This window comes from Pan troglodytes, chromosome 11 (genome assembly GCF_028858775.2).
Source record: "Pan troglodytes isolate AG18354 chromosome 11, NHGRI_mPanTro3-v2.0_pri, whole genome shotgun sequence".
Classification (NCBI taxonomy): Eukaryota; Metazoa; Chordata; class Mammalia; order Primates; family Hominidae; genus Pan; species Pan troglodytes.
In genome coordinates this window covers 98,866,920-98,889,179 of record NC_072409.2, presented here as the reverse complement: position 1 = coordinate 98,889,179, position 22,260 = coordinate 98,866,920, and the positions used below count along the sequence as shown (strand labels likewise).

Here is a 22,260-nt window from a genome sequence, read left to right as displayed (position 1 = left end):
AAAGGTGCTTCAGGGTGAGGTTAACATTTGCAGCAGTCGACTGAGTAAAGCAGATTGCCCTCCCCAAGTGTGGGTAGGCTGCATCCAATCCACTGAAGGCCTGAATAGAGTACAAAGGTGGAATAAGAGAAAATGTGCTCTGCGTTACCATCTTCTCCTGCCCTTGCATTCAGACTTTGACTGGAGCTTGAGTCATTGGCTTTCCTGGTTCTCAGGCCTCTGGACTTGGACTGGAACTGTACCATTGGCTCTGCTAGGTCTCCAGCTTGCCCATTGCAGAAAGTGGGACTTCTTGGCCTCTCTCTCTCCGTAGGTATGTATATATTCCTATGGGTTCTCTTTCTCTGGAGAGCCCAGATAGATGTATAAAATAATATTTCAAAATATTGACCAGCCTCAATCATCTCAAAAATCTCTCTCCCTCTCACCCTGTATCTCCTTATTCCTCTCTCCTACCCTCCTTTTTCTTCATTTTCTTCTTTGCTCAGTTTAGTTTAGCTGACTCAGGCTAAGAGGAGTAATAAATGAAGGAAAGCCAGTCAGGCTAGACTAAGTTGGAAGTTTGAGATCACTCATGATACAGGTATCTGTAGCTTATAATGGACATGGCCTGACAGGATCTTATCCCTGAAAATTGTGGATGTCATCAGCTTATTACATAGGAGGCAATAATAGGTTGTGCCTATTCAGAGTTATCACCATACCCAGCATGATAAGAATTGATTGTGTTAGGCATATATTAATTTCTGATTTTTGTATTATATATTTTTTACTAAATAGGAGATTTATTTTCAGCAGACACTTGAGATAAATTATGTGATTTATTTAAAATATACATTTATTACTGGCAATTTCAAAATTGCTCACATTACAAGTTTCAGGTTCATGAGATCCTATTTGTCAAAAAATATGGTATCATGTATTTTATCTTGCTTCTGTGATTTACAATGAAGACTAAAATTCAGAATCTTCAGTGTCCTAACCCTCTTTCTAGCACTTTATCTTGTTATGGTGTTCGACAGGTCACTTAATCTCTCCTGGACTCATGTTCCCCATTGGTAAAATGAAACCATTAATAATATTTGCCTCCTACAGAATGGTTGTGAAGATTAGTCAGTTAATGTTTGTAAAAACTCTTTAACCATGGAAAGAGCGTTATCACTGCGGACCATTAGAAAGGGCACTGCCCACATTTTCCTTCTATAGAATGGTCGCTCTTTAAAATGTCCTTCAAATGAGCCTTGCCGATCAACAAATTTAGTGTCTGTGTACTCTAAGTGGCTACTTTAAAAACTTTTTGTAGAATTTTTATAAAAGAATTCTTGCAGAAAAAATTTCAAAGAGTTCCAGTATATTGTTATAATTATTCTCCTTTTAAAGATTTTTTTTTTGTGGTGCTACACATTTATACTCACACATACACATACACTTAACACATTCATGTATTATGTAGGTGAATGGTTTTCTGTTAATATTTGTAATGTACAGTGTGGCTTTGTGTAGATTAGCAATTTTAATTATTTGCCTTACATGTGTGGTGCCCGATTTTTCCAGAACCCATAAAAGGGGATTGTTAATTTGAACTTTTTTGCCTTTTTTTTTTTTTTTTAAAGACTAGGACTCATAGGGACAAAATAAAATAAAACATATGTTTAGGTCTTTGATACAGGGAAAAAATGGCATGGATGACCATTATTCTGTTCAAACTGGAATCATGTAAAAATAACAATATAGATGAAACTCTCTAAGACAGGTTTTGTACTTGGATTATCGCATTCCATTGGAAGATACTGCTAGATTTCAGTGGACAATGTACAAGAGTGTTAATTTTCTTATTCCACAGAGGTTTTTGAGTATCCAGGGGAGATTGAAATGACAAACCCAATAGTTTCCCTAATTCCATTATTTACTGTTTTTCTAGTCCACTACCTCGAAGCATCCATGCAGCATGCTTCCATCTACATCACATCAAATTAAATTAAGGAGGCAGCAGGGGCACATCATATTTTCCCAGTGATAAACGTTATTATAATTGCCCAGTGTTTATTGAAAGGAAAATTTTCAATAAAATGTCAAATAATACTAGGAAGTGATCACAATATCTTGAGTTTGGAAATGAGGAAATCTGGATAGAAAAAAATACTGAGCAACCACTTTACTGCTAAGTATATTTTTCAAGATAAGAAGATAAGAAAGATTTTGAGTTTATAAACGATACTAAGAGAAGGTTGGAAGACATCCACTGCTATAAACCCTCTGGAAGGATGAGTCTGAAACAGGGAACAAGTGAAAAGAAGAGTCAATGGCTTGGAATATGGATGTGGCCCAGGAGGGGGTAGTGGTGAGTGACATTCTTTCCTAGGTGACTGGCAAAGTAAGAATTACTTATTTGAACGTGGGAGTCTACAGTATGCCAACTTTTATATGTTTCCTGGGAAGTTTAAGAAATAACTGGATAAAATCCTTTCTTCATTCAACTACAAATCCCGGAGATACCAGGCAAGAATGAGGCGAGGAAAAGAAACAATATTTGAATTCTTTACTCTCTGGGAGATCAATGATCACCTTCTGAACGTCCTTCCTCCTTTCCTCTCATTTTCCATCATTCGGCTTAGAGACTTGGGGAATGGAGAACCATGAGTATTATTTAAAAAATCCTTTTCTGGCTGCTTATCCCACTTTCCCTGCAAAGTTTCTCATCCTTTCCTTCCCTCCCTCCCTTTGTTGTAGGAAAATCTGGGTTCTTGTCACACAACCAGCAAAGATTAGGCTCACAAACGCTTTGAAGGGTGAGGGGGATGGAATTTATTGGGCAAAAAGGAAAAAGGAAAAGCATGCAGCAAAGTGAGAGAGGGGTTCCTGTTAACAGGACATCATCTCACAGATTGAATCCCAGGTTCCCACACAGGAACAGGAGGGACCAGGCTCCTTCCCCCTGCAAACAGCATGAACTTCCATGGCTCCACCCTGTTCTTCCCATGCACAGGCCGGTTGGAGGTTCTCCAGGGACCCCTTTATACTTAGGTGTCTTGCCTGCCTGCCCTGCCTGCCTCCCTCCCTCCCTCTTTCAAAAAATCATTATTATTAGCTTGAGTACATACATACAAATATCCCAGAACCTGCCAAAATGCAGTATAAATGTTACCTAAATGTCCCATCTTGAAAGGAACTTTAGAGAATTAAACTTTAACATGGTTTTCTATCAACTGTGATTTCCTTTTTAGAGATTAGCCTACTCTTCTTACCTGAAGTTTTCATGGTATTTTTTAAACCTTGACCTTGGAAATTCTGATTTCTACCCTGCTTGAAATAATGTAAAACTTAAAAACCCACTCACAAATTTTTGAAACTCAAAAATCATGAGTTTGATCTGATTCAACTCTTCTACAATACAATAAATTTTTAGGTGAAAGACTGATAAGGAGGAAGATGTTGTTTCCAGGTTGGTCAGAACTTTAGGAGGATGTATTTACTGCATTTTTCTACCTATACTCATGTCAGATGTACATACATACATGAGAGTAGTAAGTGAGACCTGTCAGAAGAACTCAGAGAAACAGAGTAGCCCTTCCCTTCAACGTGGTTTCTATCAACCATGATTTCCTTTTCAGAGATTAGTCTACTCTTCTTACCTGAAGTTTTAAAAACATAAACAGAAGACCACACTCCCTGAAAACAATTGCCTGACACTGATTATTTTTTCCTGAAACATAAGTCTGTAGGAAAAAACAAAACAAAACAAAATACCCAAAAACGAAAAAACAAAAAACAAAACAAAACCACGCTCCTCATCTCAATTCTAAAGAAAAGTCTCTGCGTTGGCTCGGAATTCTGTAAGCTCAGCGTCCTCCAGGCCAGACGGAAACATGAGGCTTCAAATGTTTCTAGAGCTGGCTTGGGTCTTAACAGTCAAATAAGTCTCTCAGAAGTGGAATAATTAAGAATAAGTACTTTGAGAGTGCATTCACATCTTTTATCACTTAGACGTAACTAACGGTTCCTTTACAGAGCCATCCTTTTTCTTTTCCTGAACGTGTAATCTGACATTCATGAGGATGAAAAAGCTTAAAATGTGTTCCTGAATGAATAGCGGTTCAGAATTCAGAAGAGGAGACCGACTTTCACAGAAATGTGCTGATTGTTTAGTTGTAAAATAATGAGTCAAGGGAACAGGGACATATAGTGTTCAGTCCAGCTCAGAGCGTGTGGCTGCCAGCTCACCAAAAGAGATCACATAGTTTGGCCCGGCAAAGGACCAGACCACAGCCAGAGACTGCAGGGGTAGTGAGGAGGGCATGCGGCTGAAACATACCAGCTCCATCTCTGCAGAGCCCAGCAGCAGGATCTGGGAGACGCTGCCGGACAAAGAGTGTTCATTACCTTCCAGCCAAACCGCTCTGTGCTCCTCGGAGCCAGCCTTCTTCTGAGCAAGGCCCTTAACACCCCTTCTTGTTGAGCTGCCTCTGCTCTCCCTGGATCCTCTTGGCTTAGCACCTCTCCAGCCCCTCCCAACTGGACCTCTCCTGGGACAGCATGTGCTCTGCATGGAATAACAAGGTTAAATGGACAAGGCTGAATGGCCCTGTGATGGGGAGTGCCTTTAAGCCACATGACGGAAATGAAACAGGAGCCATAATGACCATGACTGGAGGAGAATCAGATTCTGGCCTAGCCTGGTTCTGTGAGATACCTTAAATCATACTTTCTGTAGCATCCCTTAAAGGTGGGTAGAGAGAAGGAGAGAGTTAAGTGTGGGTGCAGTCATCCTCAGGATGGTTGATCTCTAAATCTATTCTCGGGCAAAAGTTTAGAGAAAAGCTGAATCACTCAGCCCAGAGGAAGTCTGAGGAGGCATAAAGAAGTCTTGGAAATCCCCTGAAAAAAAGAATCAGGTAGAGTTTGATTTTTGTCTTTGTTGTCAAATTTTTGGCTCAGTCACAGTTGCAGCAACATGAGAGGTTCCAGGCAGAAAGGAGCAGCCAGTTATTAGAAGGTGGAATTTTACACATGGTAAAACCTGGTGTGGAAGCTAGAAAAAGGAGAGCAGACAGGTCTAAGGAAGTGCTCCGGTCGGGGAAATCAGAGGGGAGCCCCAGCATGGGCCAGTGGGTCACCGTTCTCAGCAAACAGGGGTATGAAACTCAGAAAGTAGTTAGGTGTACAAAATCACCTTAATGAACCAACCTGCAGGCAGGCAGCCTTAGTGAGGTTGCTGAAGAGCCTGAGTATTGGAAAGCAAGGCAAGGGAAAGCAGTTGCTCAAAGCAGACTCCAGGAAGCTATAAATGCTGTAACAGAAAAACAAAGCGGCAAGTCACAGACCCTGCAAGCTTTGATAAACCAGGTGATCGGCAAGAACTAAAAGCTGGAAACTGATGTCAGGTCCAGATTTAGGGAGTGGCTGGGAGTGAGACCCAAGGCAAGCTAAGCTGCAGACTTTGGTGGTTCTTCCAAACAGGAAGATCTTGATCCAGAGTCAACTTTCACTCCAGCTAGGAAGCCTCTTAGATAAGATAAGACTATTCCTTTTTTTTTTTTTTTAACAACAAATATGCTATGCAAATAAGTTTTGGGAAATGATACATTATTCTCCATAACCTCTTACCTGGACTATTGCAGCAGCTTCTTATCTTGTCTCCCTGCATTTGTTCTTCCTTCCTGAAAGCCCTTTGCTCATACAGCTGCCAAAGCCATTCTTCTAAAACACAAGTCTGGTCATATCTCTCTGTCTAAATCTTTCCACTGGCTGACTATTATCATAATTTCCCAAAGTGCTTTAGTGAATACAAGTTCTGTGAAAAGCATGTGAAGTAATTAGCCAAAGAAGGGTGTGTAGTCAGATAAGTTGGGAACTCTACAGGTTGTATTCCTTTTCTTAGAGATTTCCAACGGAGATATGCATTTTAAAGGCTCTGAGAAGTCCCACAACAACTTATTGAATGGTCAATGTTTCAACAATTTGTTGAAAGTAATTAAAACCCAATACTTTACAGGCAGTTTTAACCATGGGGCACCTTTTCTTTTTCTTTTTTTCCCATAAACTTTATTAACATTGATTGGAAATACTCTGAGAAATACTGAACTATGGTGGGGGGTGGGGGATCCATCTTGCCTAGCATGAAGTATATACAGGTCTTTTTGATGTGGCCTCTCCCTGTCTGTCTGTGCTGTTCATCTCTCATCAATGGTCTTCTTGGGTTTTATACTCTGGAAAAACAAAGCAGACTGTTGTTCTCACACATATCACTATGTTTCAAATGTTTATTCTTTTTAATAAAAACATTTTCTTTGCATCTTCCCTAACCCTTATGAGTAAAATGTTTCTTATTTTTCAAAATCCTTTTCAGATATCACCTCCATAGGAAGCTGTCTCTCTGCTTTAGAGCAAGAATCAACAAACTTTTTCTGTAAAGAGCCAGATATTGAGTATTTTAAGCCTTGAGACTCACATAGTCTCTGTTGCAACCCCTCAACTCTGCCATTGTAAAGCTATAGCAGCTACATACAATCCATACATAAACGGGCATGGCTGTGTTCCAATAAAACTTTATTTACGCACAAAGGCAGCAGGCTTGATTTGGGCATGGCCTGTAGATTATTGACCCCTGCTTTAGAGTTACACTTTATACATCTATCGCTGAGGCAAAAGTTAAGTCTCTAGATGTGAAAATCCGTGGCTTCCAAGTGAGAGCAGTATATGGATGTAGTTAGTTAGACTGGACACAAGGTTGGTGATACAGGCGAATCTGGCTAATGTAGCATATGATACTGCTTAGAGTTATTTTATTTTTAATTAATTAATTAATTTATTTTTGAGACAATGTCTCACTCTGTCACCCAGGCTGGAGTGCAGTAGTGCAATGATAGCTCACTGCAGCCTTGACCTCCCTGGCTCAAGTGATCCTTCCACCTCAGTCTCCCGAATATCTAGGACTACATGTGCACACCACCACACCCAGCTAATGTATTTTTGTGTGTGAATACAGGGTTTTGCCATGTTGTCCAGGCTAATCTCAAACTCCTGGGCTTGAGCGATCCACCCACCTCCACCTCCCAAAGGGCTGGGATTACAGGTGTGAGCCACAGCGCCCAACCTAGAGTTATTTTAGATTCTCGTCATCCCAGTTAACTGAAAGAACTGCCTGCTAAAGGTAAGGTAAAATTAGAGACTCTTCTGTAATGTTGGCTTAGGAATCAGCCCTTGAAAAATATTGCTAAAGGCAAAAATGTCTATTATAAGTTGGCTGAGATACTATTTTAAGGGAAAAATTATGTCTAAAGTGCTAAGCCTTCATTAGCTGCTTAAAGAGAAACTCTACTCTTCTGAACTGCTGTCTGGAAAATAAAGTGAACTAGAACTGGTACATTAGCAAGAGAGAAATGTAATGGGCCCAGTGAAACGTATTGCCCCATCTGGGCCACAATGCAGGATTGGCTGATGGGGATTGTCAGTGTTTGGGGGACAAGAACGGGGGTGAATCAGAAAGCTGGAAGAGAGGTGGATACCTGTCCTGGAATGGAAGTGACCAGAAGACATGACCAGGGGCTGTTCCTGGGGAAAATAGTAGGTAGGAATCTCTGGTTAAGTAAATTCAGGAAGTGAAATTCATTAGATGTCTGAGATTAAAACCTGACAGGAACAAACAAGCCATGGTAGGGTTTAGACAGAGGGGATTGCAAGGCATTGCATCAGAAGGCTGAATCCCTTTGAATGGCAAGAGTTTCAACTCCACAAAATGCTCCTTTTTGCCTTCTAGTCCTAACTTTCTGTATTGCCTGGTAATGGTGAAAATGGTGAATGACTAGCTATACATTAAATGTGCAGGCTCCCTGTCCATGGTATCCATGGTACAGAATTATTACAGGAACCTAATTTCCCAGCCTTTCTTGCTCATAGGTGGAGCTATGAGAGTAAGTTCAGGCCAATGGAATGTAGGTGGAAATGAATTACATCTCTTGGGCCTGACCCATAAAATCTCCCACTGGCTCCTCCACTGTTTCTCTACTCCATCTGCTGACTAGATTCGGGCAACTTCAGATATCATTTGTTAAAGGCAGCAAAGATTCTATAAAACTCAAGTCTTTGATGGATTCTGTGGAACAGAAAGAATCCCCTATCCATTCAAACATGTAAAAGTACCAACATAAACTTCTGTTGTGTTAAGCCATTGAGATTTCAGAGTTTATCTATTATGGGAGGTAGCATCTGCTTGACAAGTACAAGCAGAAAATGAGCATTGCTGTAATAATTAAAGGAGCTCCACTCTATAAAGCAATTCTAGATAAGAACATGGAGTCCACTGAACCAGAAAACATAAGGAAGACACGTTTCCAAATATGCCATTATTTCCAATTTTCAATAAGTGTCACTTGCTTTAACAAATCACATTTTTGGAAATAAATTTTTATGTGTGTTACCATCTCTACTGTCAAATGAATCAACTGAAATATGACACTTCTTCTAGAAGCTTTAGGAAACAAACACCCAGAGGAATAAAAGTTTAAAAAAACGTAAAACCAAGCAAACGTGAGGAACATAGATGCCTCATTGCTCAAACCCAAAAATGAAGTTAAGCCATTTATTTCCAGGTAGAAAATATCAGGAATAAGCCATTTGAACAATATGAGAACACAATTAGCCAGACCAATTATATTGTCTAAGGGACCATTATCAGCAGGTTGATTTAGAAAACTACTCAATTTGCTTATCTACGTGCCAAAAAAGTCGTGGTGAAACTCATTTGAAAAGTAATTTAAATTTTTTTATTAAAAAATTTCATCTCTATTTTTTCTTCATAAAGGGGTCATTGGAACAGCATGATTCCTGAGGAAAGGTTTTCCTAGGTGAGATTATGTTTGTATCTTTATCATGAAGAAAAAAAACCCAGAATTGTTCATAAACTATGTGATATAAAATTCAGTTTGATCATTAAAGACAAGCTGTTCAGTTATAGATAATCAATCATAGCTTATTAGGCCACTCTGGATAAACACAACTTTGAAATGTCAATTAAATAGGTTTCCTAAGATATCCATTATTATAATGACACTAAAAATTATGATCATTTTCCAGGATTGAAACAGCGTAGTGTGGTGGTTAAGAATATAATCACTTTTGTTCATCAGGACACCTTTACAGAAGCAAAAAGGCAAAAGAGAGTAATAAATGATAATTACGGCAAAGGATTATTTGAGATATATATTTTCTTTTTTTTTTTTTTTTTTTTGAGATGGAGTTTCACTCTTGTTGCCTAGGCTGGAGTGCAGTGGTGTGATCTCAGCTCACTGCAAACTCTGCCGCCCGAGTTCAGGCGATTCTTCTGCGTCAGCCTCCTGAGTAGCTGGGATTACAGGTGCACACCACCATGCCCAGCTAATCTTTTGTATTTTTAGTAGAGACGGAGTTTCACCATGTTGGCCAGGCTGGTCTTGAACTCCTGACCTCAGGTGATCCATCTGCCTCAGCCTCCCAAAGTGCTGGGATTACAGGCATGAGCCACCATGCCCAGCCAGGATACATATTTTCTAATAAAGGATTTGTGACAAACGATTTATTTAGGATATATAAAGACTTCTAAAACTCAGCAAAAGATGAACAACCCAGTAGAAAAATGGGCAAAAGAGGCTGGGCACAGTGGCTCACGCCTGTAATCCCAGCACTTTGGGACGCCGAGGTGGGCAGATCACGAGGTCAGGAGATCGAGACCATCCTGGCTAGCACAGTGAAACCCCGTCTCTACTAAATATACAAAAACAAAATTAGATGGGTGTAGCAGTGGGTGCCTGTAGTCCCAGCTACTCGAGAGGCTGAGGTGGGAGAATGGCGTGAACCCAGGAGGTGGAGCTTGCAGGGAGCCGAGATCATGCCATTGCACTTCAGCCTGGGTGACAGAGTGAGACTCCGTCTCAAAAGAAAAAAAAAAAAAACAGAAAGAAAAATGGGCAAAAGATTAAAACAAGGCCCGGTGCGGTGGCTCATGCCTATAATCCCAGCATTTTGGGAGGCTGAGGGCGGGAGGATCACTTGTGTCTAGGAGTTCGAGACCAGCCTGGGCAACACAGTGAGACCCTGTCTCCACAAAAAAACACAAAAATTAGCTGGGCATGGTGGTGCATGTCTGTAGGTTGGTAAGGTGGGAGGATTGCTTGTGCCTGGGAGGTCAGCTCCTTGGGAGGCTGAGGTGGGAGGATTGCTTGTGTCTGGGAGGCTGAGGTGGGAGGATTGCTTGTGCCTGGGAGGTCAAGGCTGCAGTGAGCCATGATTGCACCACTGCATTTAGCCCGGGTGACAGAGTGAGACCCTGTCTTAAAAACAAAAGAAAGTGATTTTCTTAACGTTGCTGGTTATCAGAGAGATGTAAATCTAAATCACAATATTATTATGCATCCAGCAGAAAGGCCAAAAATAAAAAGGCAAACAATACCAAGTGTTGGCGAGGATGTGAAATAACTGGACCTCTCATATGCTGCTAGTCAAAGTGTAAATTTGTATAAACACTTTGAAAACAATTTGATGTTTTCTAATAACATGAACATACACATGGCCTATGACCCAGCAATTATACTTTGAGACATATGTAATATGCTCAACAGAGAAATGTACATATGTGCACCAAAATACATGAATAAGAATCTTTATGGTAGAATTATTTTTCATAGCCCCAAACTGGAAGCTACTCAAATTTACCTCAACAGTAGAATGAACTGTGGTCTAGTCATATATTACAATACTATACAACACTAACAATAACATGGCTAATTCTTTACACATGGCAGGTTAACTTTTATAATCATAATGTTGAGTAAAAGAAGCCAGACCCAAAAGAAAAAATACTGTATAATTCAATTTATTAAAAAAATGAAATTAACCTGTGGTGTTAGGAGTCAGGATAGGACTTTTTTTCTGGGAGGGGATAAAAACTAGCAGGGGCACACATGGAGGTTCTGGGGGCTGTCATGCTCCATTTCTTGATCTGGGTGCCAAGTGGGCTTACTTTATGAAATTTATGAAAATTAACTTAGCCCCACACTTATGATTTGTGCACTTTTCTCCATGTTGATTAGAAAAGGAGGAAAGAGTGTAGACGTTGGTGTCAAATTGCCTGGTTTCATATTATAGCTTTACTCCTTACTAATCAATGTCCTTGGGAAATTTATTTTACCTTTCTTTGTCTCGGGTTACTCATCTGTGAAATGGGGATTATATGATTACCTTCCTTTTAGACTATTAGGAGGATAAATGTGACCATGCACCCAAAGCTCATAAAAGAGTACTGGGCACATGTTTAGCATGTAATAAGTGTCAATTGTTGTAATAATTATCATTAACTCTCAAGAAGACTGGTTGATAAATATTATCTTACAATGTCACTTGTTCCAAGGTAAGAATAATTAGAATAACACAGAAAACCATTCAACATTTTTATTTTGCCTTAGTGTTTTTTAACTCCTTGACCTTCAAAAATAGGGAGTTTCTCAAAACCAACATGGACAACTCCCAAAGCAAAAAGAAAATTCATTTGAAAACTATGGTGTAGTCTGTCTCAACTAATATAAATATTATTGCCACACAAAGGACATCTGTAAGTAGGTAAAGTGCCTGAGAAGAAAAAAAAAGATCAGGTTTCAATTATGTAAGGCATGAATTCTTATTTTAAAATGGTCAGTAATGCAATGCTCATACCTCAAGATGGAAGGAATTAGTCAATTTATCCTTGTGTGCAATGGGGTATGATTTTTTATTATGTAGATTTTAAAATTCATTAATAACATTTTAAATTTTTACCCTTCTGGTATACTAAGTTTTTTACATCAGTATATAATCTAATATTTATAAGATCTCTACTATATTTTTGTATTAACCCCTGATCTCATTTGTACACAAATTCATCCTGTGTTTGCTTTTATATAAAAAATTGGTTCAGAAAATTAAAACCCCAAACACCAATATTAGGTTAGGAAATTCAGACCATAACTTGGACTCTTTGTAATGTTAGTACTTGATTTAGAGCTTTTGAAACACTGGTGTCCATATTTAAAATTAGGAAATTTAGTGTTATATTTCTATACTAACCATGAGAAACTTACAGTAAAAAAATCTCTTAGGCTTCGTGTACTTCCATCTTCCATCATTTGCACTGTGTGATAACTGTGTTTGCTTCAAAAGTTTATAGTCTTACTATTTTTCACTTTCTGTCGATTTTTATTTTCTAAGTGGAAAACCTCAAGAGGAAGGGATCATGTCTGTATTGTCAATTATTATATTACCAGTGGTTAGAACAGTGCCTGGAACATAGTAAGTGTTGAGTAGATATTTCTGGTAAAAGTGAATTAGTGTGAGAATGGGAGCCGTTCAGCCAAAATTCTTAAAGGGCACATGGCTCAAAAATAATAAATTGAAAATATAAAATGAAAATAATCACGATTTTGAGTTCAGATTGATTTGTATAGTCTGGTGCTCTAATCATAGAAAAAACAAGGAAATTACTTCAAACGGTTCACAGATGTGGGATTTTCTTCATACTCTGATCTCTTTAATGTGACTCGAGTGAGAGACTTGATGTGAAATAATCCACCAAAGGACCTTGGCTCACCAGAGAGAAGAGTGAAAGGCACCTTTCGTCTTTTATTCCAAGTCTGGAGGTGTCATCGTGGACAGACATAGGAAGGATGGCTTCACAAAAAGTGTTTCCCCAGGGTAGGCTATGACAGCATGGGGCAGGGAGTGGCCAGGAGGCCCTCAGTGAGGCTCCTTCAGAACTGCCTGTCACTTCCTATGGCAAGAAAATGTGGGCATGCCCACCAGAAGGATTTTCTGAACAAGGGCTATAATAAAAGAAAGTTTTTTGAAATTATAATGTCTTGATATTATCTAATTCTGGGATATTGTGTCTAATCAAGGATTTCTGGTAGATTCTAAAAGATAATTTTGGAATTATATTATCACAGTGTTTCTGGTGTCCCAGGTAGTTCCAGTTTTTCCAACAACATAACAAAGTTACTTATGACCACCCAGGTCCTCTCTTCTCTTTCCCCATTTCCCACTCCACTTTGGAGAGAGAATCAAACACCTATCAGAAATACGCAAAAACAGTGCAAAGTGTTGCCATTTCTTTAAATTTGTTGATATTCATCCTTTTTCCCTGAAGTTTATCTTGCCCTTCCATTATTTTTATTGAGGCATAAAATACATAACATAAAATTCATCCTCCCAACAATTTCCAAGTGTACAGTACAATAGTCAACCTCATGCACTGTATTGTATAACAGATCCCCAAAGCCCCCCATCCTGTGGGACTGAAATTCTATATCCACCAAACAGCTCCACTCCCCTCCCCAGCCTCTGGCAGCTACCAACATCTTTTTTTTGTGGGAAGTAAGAAAAAGAAAAATTGTGTAACTAGCAATGAATTTTTAAAATTCTTTTTTTTTTTTTTTTTTGAGATGGAGTTTTGCTCTTGTTGCCCAGGCTGGAGTGCAATGGTGCGATCTCAGCTCACTGCAACCTCTGCCCCCTGGGTTCAAGCGATTCTTCTGCCTCAGCTTCCCAAGTAGCTGGGATTACAGGTGCCCACCACCATGTCTGGCTAATTTTTTGTATTTTTAGTAGAGATGGGGTTTCACCATGTTGGCCAGGCTGGTCTCGAACTCCTAACGTCAGGTCATCCACCCGCCTTGGCCTCCCAAAGTGCTGGGATTACAGGGATGAGCCACCATGCCCAGCCTAAAATTCTGTATACATTTTCTCAATTATGAACATAATATATGCTGTTTTTCATAGTTCAAATAATACAGATGTATATAAAGAAATGTTAATAATCTGTCTTATACCCCTCTCAACTAAGCCCCTTGAAATGAACTCAGTTAACAGCTTAGTATGTAAATATCTTTCATATATTTCTCTATGCTCATAGAAAAAATGTTTATTAAATATATAGGGGCTTTCCTATTTCTTAAAAAAAGAAATAACCCTATTTACATTTCTCTGCAATATTTTTTCATTTAATATAACATGGAAATCTTTACAGGTAGATATACAAGTCTGTAAGTTAATATTTTAATAGACATGTAATACTACAAGTATGAAGCTATTGTGATTTATTCAACTGTTCCCCTATTGATGGATATCCAGGTTGGTACCAGATTTTTGGTCACTGCCAATGATGCCATAATAACTGCACAGACACACCCATGCCACACACACCCAGTTTCACATATTAGTCCTTTCAGTGTTTCAAGATAGATTCCCATTGTTACATTGCTGGATCAAAAGTTGCACACACTTTGAATTTAATAGATCATGTTAGGTTACCTTGCAGAAGACCGCAGCAATTCACAAACACATCAGAAGTTCGTAAAAGTGTTGCTAATCATTAAAGAATAAGAAATGAAAAAAAATTAGCCAGGCATGGTGGTACACGCCTATAGTCCCAGTGCCTCAGGAGGCTGAGGTGAGAGGATCACTTGAGATTGAGATGTGGAAGCTGCAGTGACCCATGATCGCACCACTGCACTCCAGCTTAGGTGACAAACCGAGACCCTGTATCAAAAAAAAAAAAAAGTAAAAGATATACTAGTATTATTCATGTTTAAATTGTGAAATATATATGCAAAAGAGAATTTATAATACAAATGTACCATTAAAGAAGTTATTATTTTCAGAACTGTGTGCTCCCACCCAACTTGAAAAATAGTTCATATTCTAAATGAGCTTCAGCACCACTTCCCATCCTCCCTGATGGTGTTAACCCTACTCTGATTTGTTTTCTTTTCTCTTATATTTCTTCATACATTTTACCATATATGTATGTATCTGTACATAGTATGTCATTTAGTTTTGCACATTTTGAGTTTTATACACATGGAATAATTTTGTATGCATTCTGTGACTTGCTTATTCTACCTGACATTATCTTTGTGGTATTCATGTGATGTGTGTAACTATAGTTCATGGGTTTTCACTGTTTTATTATGTATGAATGCAACCTATCTCAAATTGGTGGACATTTGGGATGTTTATACATTTTTGCTATTGCAAACAGTGGCACCACGCACATTTTTGCCTATTTCCTGGTACTCATGTCCAAAAAGTTTTCTATGGCAATAGTTCTCAAACTTTTTGGTCTCAGGGACAATTTATACATTTAACAATTATTAAAGACTCCAAAGAGCTTTTGTTTATGTCAGTTTATTAGGTTGGCACAAAAGTAATTGCGGTTTTTTTGCCATTACCTTTAATTTAAAAATATTTATTAATTCATTACAAACATAAACACATAACATGTGAACATAAATATTTGTAATTTAAAAACAATGTGGATTTTCCAAAATAAAAATACTTAATGAGAAGAGTGGCATTGTTACAAGTTTTTGTAAATCTTTTTAATGTCTGGCTTAATTGAGGACAGCTGGCTTCTGTTATCAGCTTCTGCATCAGTCTTTTTTTGTTTTGGTTGAGATGTAGGGAGAAAATCTGATCTCACACAGATATGAAATTGGAAAAGGGAGGAACATTTGAATAGCCTTTCCAGATAAGTGTGGATATTCTTGTCTGACCAAAACTTGACAAATGGTAACTTCTTAAAGGGTAGATACATTATAGAATTTGAAATAATATGAATATTTATACTCTTTTACGTTAAAATACATTGATCTGTCTTGTACTTTGAATGAACATTTTACCCATGCTTGATTTTGTAACATCTTATGTTGGTCAAAATATTGGTTAACTGGTAGTTATGCAGGCGTTCTCAATGTTGATGTAATTCTTTATACAATATCAAAAACCACATTTATTAATGTTATTACCAATCTCAATAGCAGGGCCAGGACTAGGGGGAGGCAACTGAAGGTGCAGAATTAAGAAGGAACACACTCTCAGGGTCGTGTAAGTACTAACCCTGTGCTTGCGTGACCCTGTAAGTGAGGCCTCCTTTAGAATGACCTTCCTCCCCAAGAGTGAAACATCCTTAAATTTTGTGCCCAGGCATCTCTCTTGCTTTACTCCTAGGCCTGGCCCCACTCAGGAGAAAAATCTTTAAGAATGGGGAAGCTGTCATGGTCACAGTGGTACACATTTAGAAAATTCTAAAATTTTCTTAACTACTTGAATTTTATCGTTGACAACAAATAGTTGTTTACCTTAAAATGACAGGGTCACTTTGTTCATTTTTGAGAAAATGTCTTCTAAATACCGAAGTCTGAAGATAATAGTTTGTCTGTGAGTCACACTTTAAGAAAAAATGATGTTCTATGAAAACAAAAAACAGAAAGTGGCTAGTTCAGCTTGCAACTCAAATAATTTCACAAGTACTTTTCCTGGAGATGATCATCATGCTTCTTATTTATACACATGCTAAGAAAGTGTTTTATGCATATTTTCCATCTTGTCACACAGACTATTAAAAAAGATCTGCTCAAAGGTCAAGTTTAAAAACATTAATAATATTTACTTCTTCATCAAGGGTATTCTTAAGTGAAATTGCCTTTGGTTTTTAACTTCAAGTGTGAGGTTGGTGAAGAATACAATAACTGCTAGTACAATTTCATGCCACTGCAAATGTCAACATAGTTGTTCCAGGCTAGATGAAGGGATTTTAAAAGTTATTTGACGCTTTGGGTATTTTAGCACAACCGATCTCTACTCCCTAGCATGCACATAAAATAAGATGTTCAATGTTTAGTTGGTGCCGATACTGGACAGATACAAGCAAAACAGTCACATTTGTAGATTCATCCATTTATATGACAAAAGTACAGTTTGACAAAGAGTAACCCAATCTTCATATTTCTAACTGAATCATTAATTCAATGAGTTACTGTTTCAGGAGAAGGTGGCAGTGTCATGAATCAATTTACAGCTTTTTATCCAGCAGGTATTCAGCAATTCAACTGTTCCAGGCTTTATTTGTTCTCAGTTATTGTGTGGACTCCAGCTCATGTTGTATGATGACTTTCCCTGTAAGATACCTCAGGGGCTTTTTCATTTCTGGTTCAAAATGCTTTGTCAAACAATTTTTGGCTTTCGAAGTGTTTCATTTATTTTTCTTTACACTCAGATCGATTGGTCTTAAAATGAGGCTGCAACCAGCCAGGCGCAGTGGCTCATGCCTGTAATCCCAGCACTTTGGGAGGCCGAGGCAGGTGGATCACGAGGTCCAGGAGATCGAGACCATCCTGGCTAACACACAGTGAAACCCCATCTCTACTTAAAGATACAAAAAAATTAGCTGGGCCTGGTGGTGGGCGCCTGTAATCCCAGCTACTCGGGAGGCTGAGGCAGGAGAATGGCGTGAACCTGGGAGGCAGAGCTTGCAGTGAGCTGAGATCGTGCCACTGCACTCCAGCCCAGGGGACAGAATGAGACTCCATTTCAAAAACAAACAAACAAACAAACAGGCCACAACCTAACTTGCATGAAAATAATATTTTAAAATATTCTGTTGCCTAATACATAAAAAGGTAAACAATTACCACCTGTACAGTGGAGGGAAGGGAAGATAGCTTCATTATATATTTTTTCTCTTTCTTTCTTTCTTTCTTTTTTTTTTTTTTTTTTTTACAGTTTCTCTCTCTCTTTGGTGTAGATATTCTCCTTTCTATGAGTAAGACAGCTCTCTGATATGACAGTCTCATATTTTTCAGCATTGCAAGTCATAGATGGTGCAAATGTGGATTAAATAAACAAGCTCTTTAATTTCTGTTTTTAAAAAAATGCTGGTAAAATACACATAATGTAAAATTTGCCATCTGAACCATTTTTAAGCATTTGCTTTAGTAGGATTAAGTAAATTCACATTGTTTTGCAACCATCACCACCATCTGTTTTCAGAACTCTTTTCATTTTGCGAAACTGAAACCTGTTAAGCAATGATTTCCCACTCTCCCTCCTCCCAGCCCATAGCAAACCACCATTCCACTTTCTGTCTCTATGAATTTCACTACTGTAGGTATTTCAGAAGTGGAATTATACAGTATTTGTGCTTTTGCGACTGGCTTATTTTACTTAGCATAATGTCCTTGAGGTTCATCAATGTTATCACACGTGTCAGAATTTCTTCTTTTTAAAGCAGAATAGTCTTCCATTGTATGTATGTACTGCATTTGTTTGTCAATTTATCTGTCAATGGACATTTTGGTTGCTTCCGTCTTTTGGCCATCATGAATAATGTTGCCATGAACATAGGTGTAGAAATGTCTCTTTGAGCTCCTGCTTTCAAGTCTTTTGGGCATATACCCAGAAGTGGAACTGCTGCCTCAAATGGTATTCATATTTTTAAGTTTTTGAGAAACCACCATACTGTTTTCCGTAGTAGCTGCAATATTTTACATTCTCAGCAGTAGTGCACAGAGATAAGTCTTTTCATACCATTGCCAACACTGGTTCTTTTTTTCTTTTTTCTTTTGATAGTAACCATCCTAATGGGTGTGTAGTATCTCATTGAGGTTTTGATTATCATTTTCCTGATGATTGGTGATTTTGATTATCCAAGTGCTTGTTGGTCTGTCTACTTTGGAGAAATATCTGTTCAATTCCTTTCAATTGGACAGATATTGAAATTGACAATTTTTAAGTGACAATGAAAAACATCACTTTTTTAACTGGATTGTTTATTATTGTTGACTAATTCCCCTTTTTAAATCCAGTGATCCATTATAAGTATTGTAACATTTGGAAATAGTAACACTTTCACATAAAATTAAAACCTATAAAAAAGCTTTCAAAAAGAATTTTACATGCTTTTATGAAACAAGACAACAAAATATCCTTATTATTGTGTGTCTGCATAGGCACTGGGATAATTTTGGAATTTAAAAATAACAATTTATTGGATGATAGAGGATAACAAGGTTTTAGAGATTATAACAGATATAACTGAAGCTAGCTCATAAGAATGCAGTAGAATTTTGGGCATGAAATTGAGTTAATCTCTGAAACTCTACACTTTATATCCTAACTGGCTACATTAGAAAAATTAGAGGACACATAAATATTCAAGCACAAATTCCATTACTTGTGAGAGCAGGCATGTTTTTACACATCATGAAGCCACTCAAAACACCAATGTACAGTCATGAGAAAATGACAGTCAAAAATATAGTATTATTACAAAAATAATTGTGAACTTACAGACCCCCTAAAAGTGTCTTAGTGACCTTCAGGTTTCCCTGGAACACATCATGAGAACCACCTTTCTTTCTTTTTTTTTTTTTTTGAGATGGAGTCTCGCTCTGTCACCCAGGCTGGAGGGCAGTGGCGCGATCTCGACTCACTGCGAGCTCCTTCTCCAGGGTTCACGCCATTCTCCTGCCTCAGCCTGCCGAGTAGTTGGGACTACAGGTGCCCGCTACCACACCTGGCTAATTTTTTTTTTGTATTTTTAGTAGAGACGGGATTTCACCATCTTAGCCAGGATGGTCTCCTGAGCTTGTGATCCACCTGCCTCGGCCTCCCAAAGTGCTGGGATTACAGGTGTGAGCCACCATGCCCAGCCGAGAACCACTTTTTTAGGTTATCTACCTAGAAATGGAATTTCTATGTTGTTGTGTTATATACCTCTTCGACATCATTACAAGATGCCAACATTTTTTCCAAAGTAGTTTTACCAATTTATAATCTGAAGAGCAGCATAATATTGTTTATATTTGCTTATATTGTTATTTTGTATTATTCTCTGTTAGTCTGAGTCTTCTTAGAAGCAGATGTCAAGACAAGATTATACATTCAAGATATATTGGGTAACATCTGTGAAACATAATGGAGAAGAAACAGGAGAAAGCAGGGAGAACTTTTGCACCATGATGCAGGACTGGCAACTCAGAAGGAGAGTGGGAAGGAAAGAGGATTGAGTAGGAAAAGTCTTAAATTTCAGCACCATTCTAAGAAAGCTTCAGCAAGACTATTGGGTAATCCTTGAGCCAGTGACCAGTTAAGAGTTCTGCACATCACAGTAATGAACTTGCATTAGTGCCTCCATGGTGCTTTTAATCATCGGCTGGCTGCCACCTGGGAAACTTGACCTTTTGTGGATCCAGAGGGTCACCAATTGGTATCATGAGTCATTTATGCTCCCCACAGATGAGATCTGACCATTTCATGGCCTCCAACCCTTGGTCAAGTTGAGGATCAGATTATATGATATTGTCTGTTTGCACTTCATATTCTGTAAATTTCCTATGCATTTTCTTTTCCCAGATTTCTATTAGATTGACCTTTTTCTTTCAAATTCATAAGGGCTTTGTTTGTGTATAAAAACACAAACTCCATATTTTGTCATATATACCACAAATATTTTCTCTCAGCTTACCATTTATCTTTAGATTTTGTATGTGTGGTATTTTTTTTGTTTTACAACTTCTTAACATTTTGAGCTGTTTAAATATGTTTCCCTAACTTTTCCCCCTAAATCATGCATTATACAAAATATTCTCTTAAATTTTCTTCTAATGTCTTACAGTTTTGTTTACAATTATATCTGTAATTCATTTGGATTTTTTTTTTTTTTTTTTGGTGTATGTATACCCAATAAAGTAGGAGCTTGAATTTGTTTTCTTCTAGCTGGATAGCCAGCATATGAGTATTACTCATTAAAATATCACTCTTTTCCCATGGTATTGGAATGCCATCTTTATTCTGGTTAAGCTGAGATTCCCTAGGAACATGTAATTTTGATATCCTTTAGTACAAATATTCATTTCAGTGCCTGGAAGAGAACAAAACATTCAGCTCTTTCTGAGAAAACAAATGATACTAGGTTGATACTTGTGTGAAGCAAGTGCCAATTCAAGCGTTAGTATAAGATTGCCAGGCTTAATATAGGTACTGTTTCTAGTTTTTTAAAAAAGAAAAGAAAAAGAAAGTAAAAGTTCTGCGTCCAAGTGGTGTCACAATGATGATTTTAATGTTAAATTTGACTATATGGTTTTTTAGAAAAGAAGGGAAGAATTGTAGCCAAAATATATGGGATGGTGTAAATTCTCGGCTAAAGAAAGTTTTTAACATGTTTGCTACTTCAAAAATGTAAATATTCTAATAATTAGTTTATGAAAAATTAGATAACTATAGTAATATATAAATTCTCTCCTTACTGAAACAGTGATCTGGTTCTGATCGTGGGTTTATTATTTACTAGTCATATAACTTCATGCAAATGTTAGCTTTTTTTTTTTTTTTTTGAGACGAAATCTTGCTCTGTTGCCAGGCTGAAGTGCAGTGGCATGATCTTGACTCACTGCAACCTCCGCCTCCCTGGTTCAAGCGATTCTCCTGCCTCAGCCTCCCGAGTAGCTGGGACTACAGGCACACACCACCACACCCAGCTAATTTTTGTATTTTTAGTAGAGACGGGGTTTCACCATGTTGGCCAGGATGGTCTTGATCTCTTGACCTAGTGATCCACCCACCTTGGCCTCCCAAAGTGCTGGGATTATAGGTGTGAGCCACTGCTCCCAGCCAAATTTTAGGTTTTCTAAAACTCAAATTTGAATAGTCAATTGTGATGAATGGTAACTGTAATGTCATCAATAAAATCTCCCTATGCTAAATCTTTTGATCCTAAGTGCTTAGATGATATACTTAATCATGCCATTTATAAATTCTTAGACTTCTGAGCCAATGATGAGTTAACTATGCTAACTCCTACATCAATCTGCAGAGGCAAGTAAATGTTGACAACACTACCTACCCAATACTAATTTTGGATATTAGTCTCTAAATGTTTTCCCCAAATTTTGGCTATTACTGGAGAAGCAATTTTCTCACCAGTGGAATGATCACTCTTGAAAGCAATGCACACTTAATTAACTGAGTATGAAGGAGCAACCTTTTCAAGGAAATCCCTAGGGATGGGTTATTTTCCTAACAAGTAGAGATCAGGTAATGGTGGTTTCTCTACTCACTGGAAGACACTTGGCCAAATGAAAACTTGGAAGTTGCGGTTTGCAAGGGGTGTGTGCAAATCTCAGTGTAATAGATCCTCATCTGGGTATCTGAACATAGCATGACTACCAGTATAATTGTTTTGTGGGTGAAAATACAAAGATATATATCTTAGCAACAAACAGGAGCTCGGGGAAAATCAGGCTAAACCCTGAAACGGCACAACCCTGAATGTTGATGTCATTCCTAAAAAGCATTTTAGTATTCTCTTTAAAGCTGCACACAAATGCTGCCTGAAAGTTTCATGAATGCAACTCTCTCTCATGTGCTCCTGGCCTGTTATTGAACTAATGCCACAGCTTAGGAGCCTAAGTACCTTTGAAT

The 22,260-nt window shown here is 38.1% G+C and overlaps 1 protein-coding gene across 1 annotated transcript in view; it reads left to right on the top strand.

The window, feature by feature from the left end:
* Window positions 1-250: 250 nt before the first annotated feature.
* CNTLN (centlein) overlaps window positions 251-22,260 on the top strand; it is a 478,854-nt gene continuing 456,844 nt past the window's right edge. The window contains exon 1 of the mRNA XM_063787956.1: window positions 251-313. The gene's annotated coding sequence lies outside the window, so the exon portion shown is untranslated. The remainder of the gene's footprint in view (window positions 314-22,260) is intronic.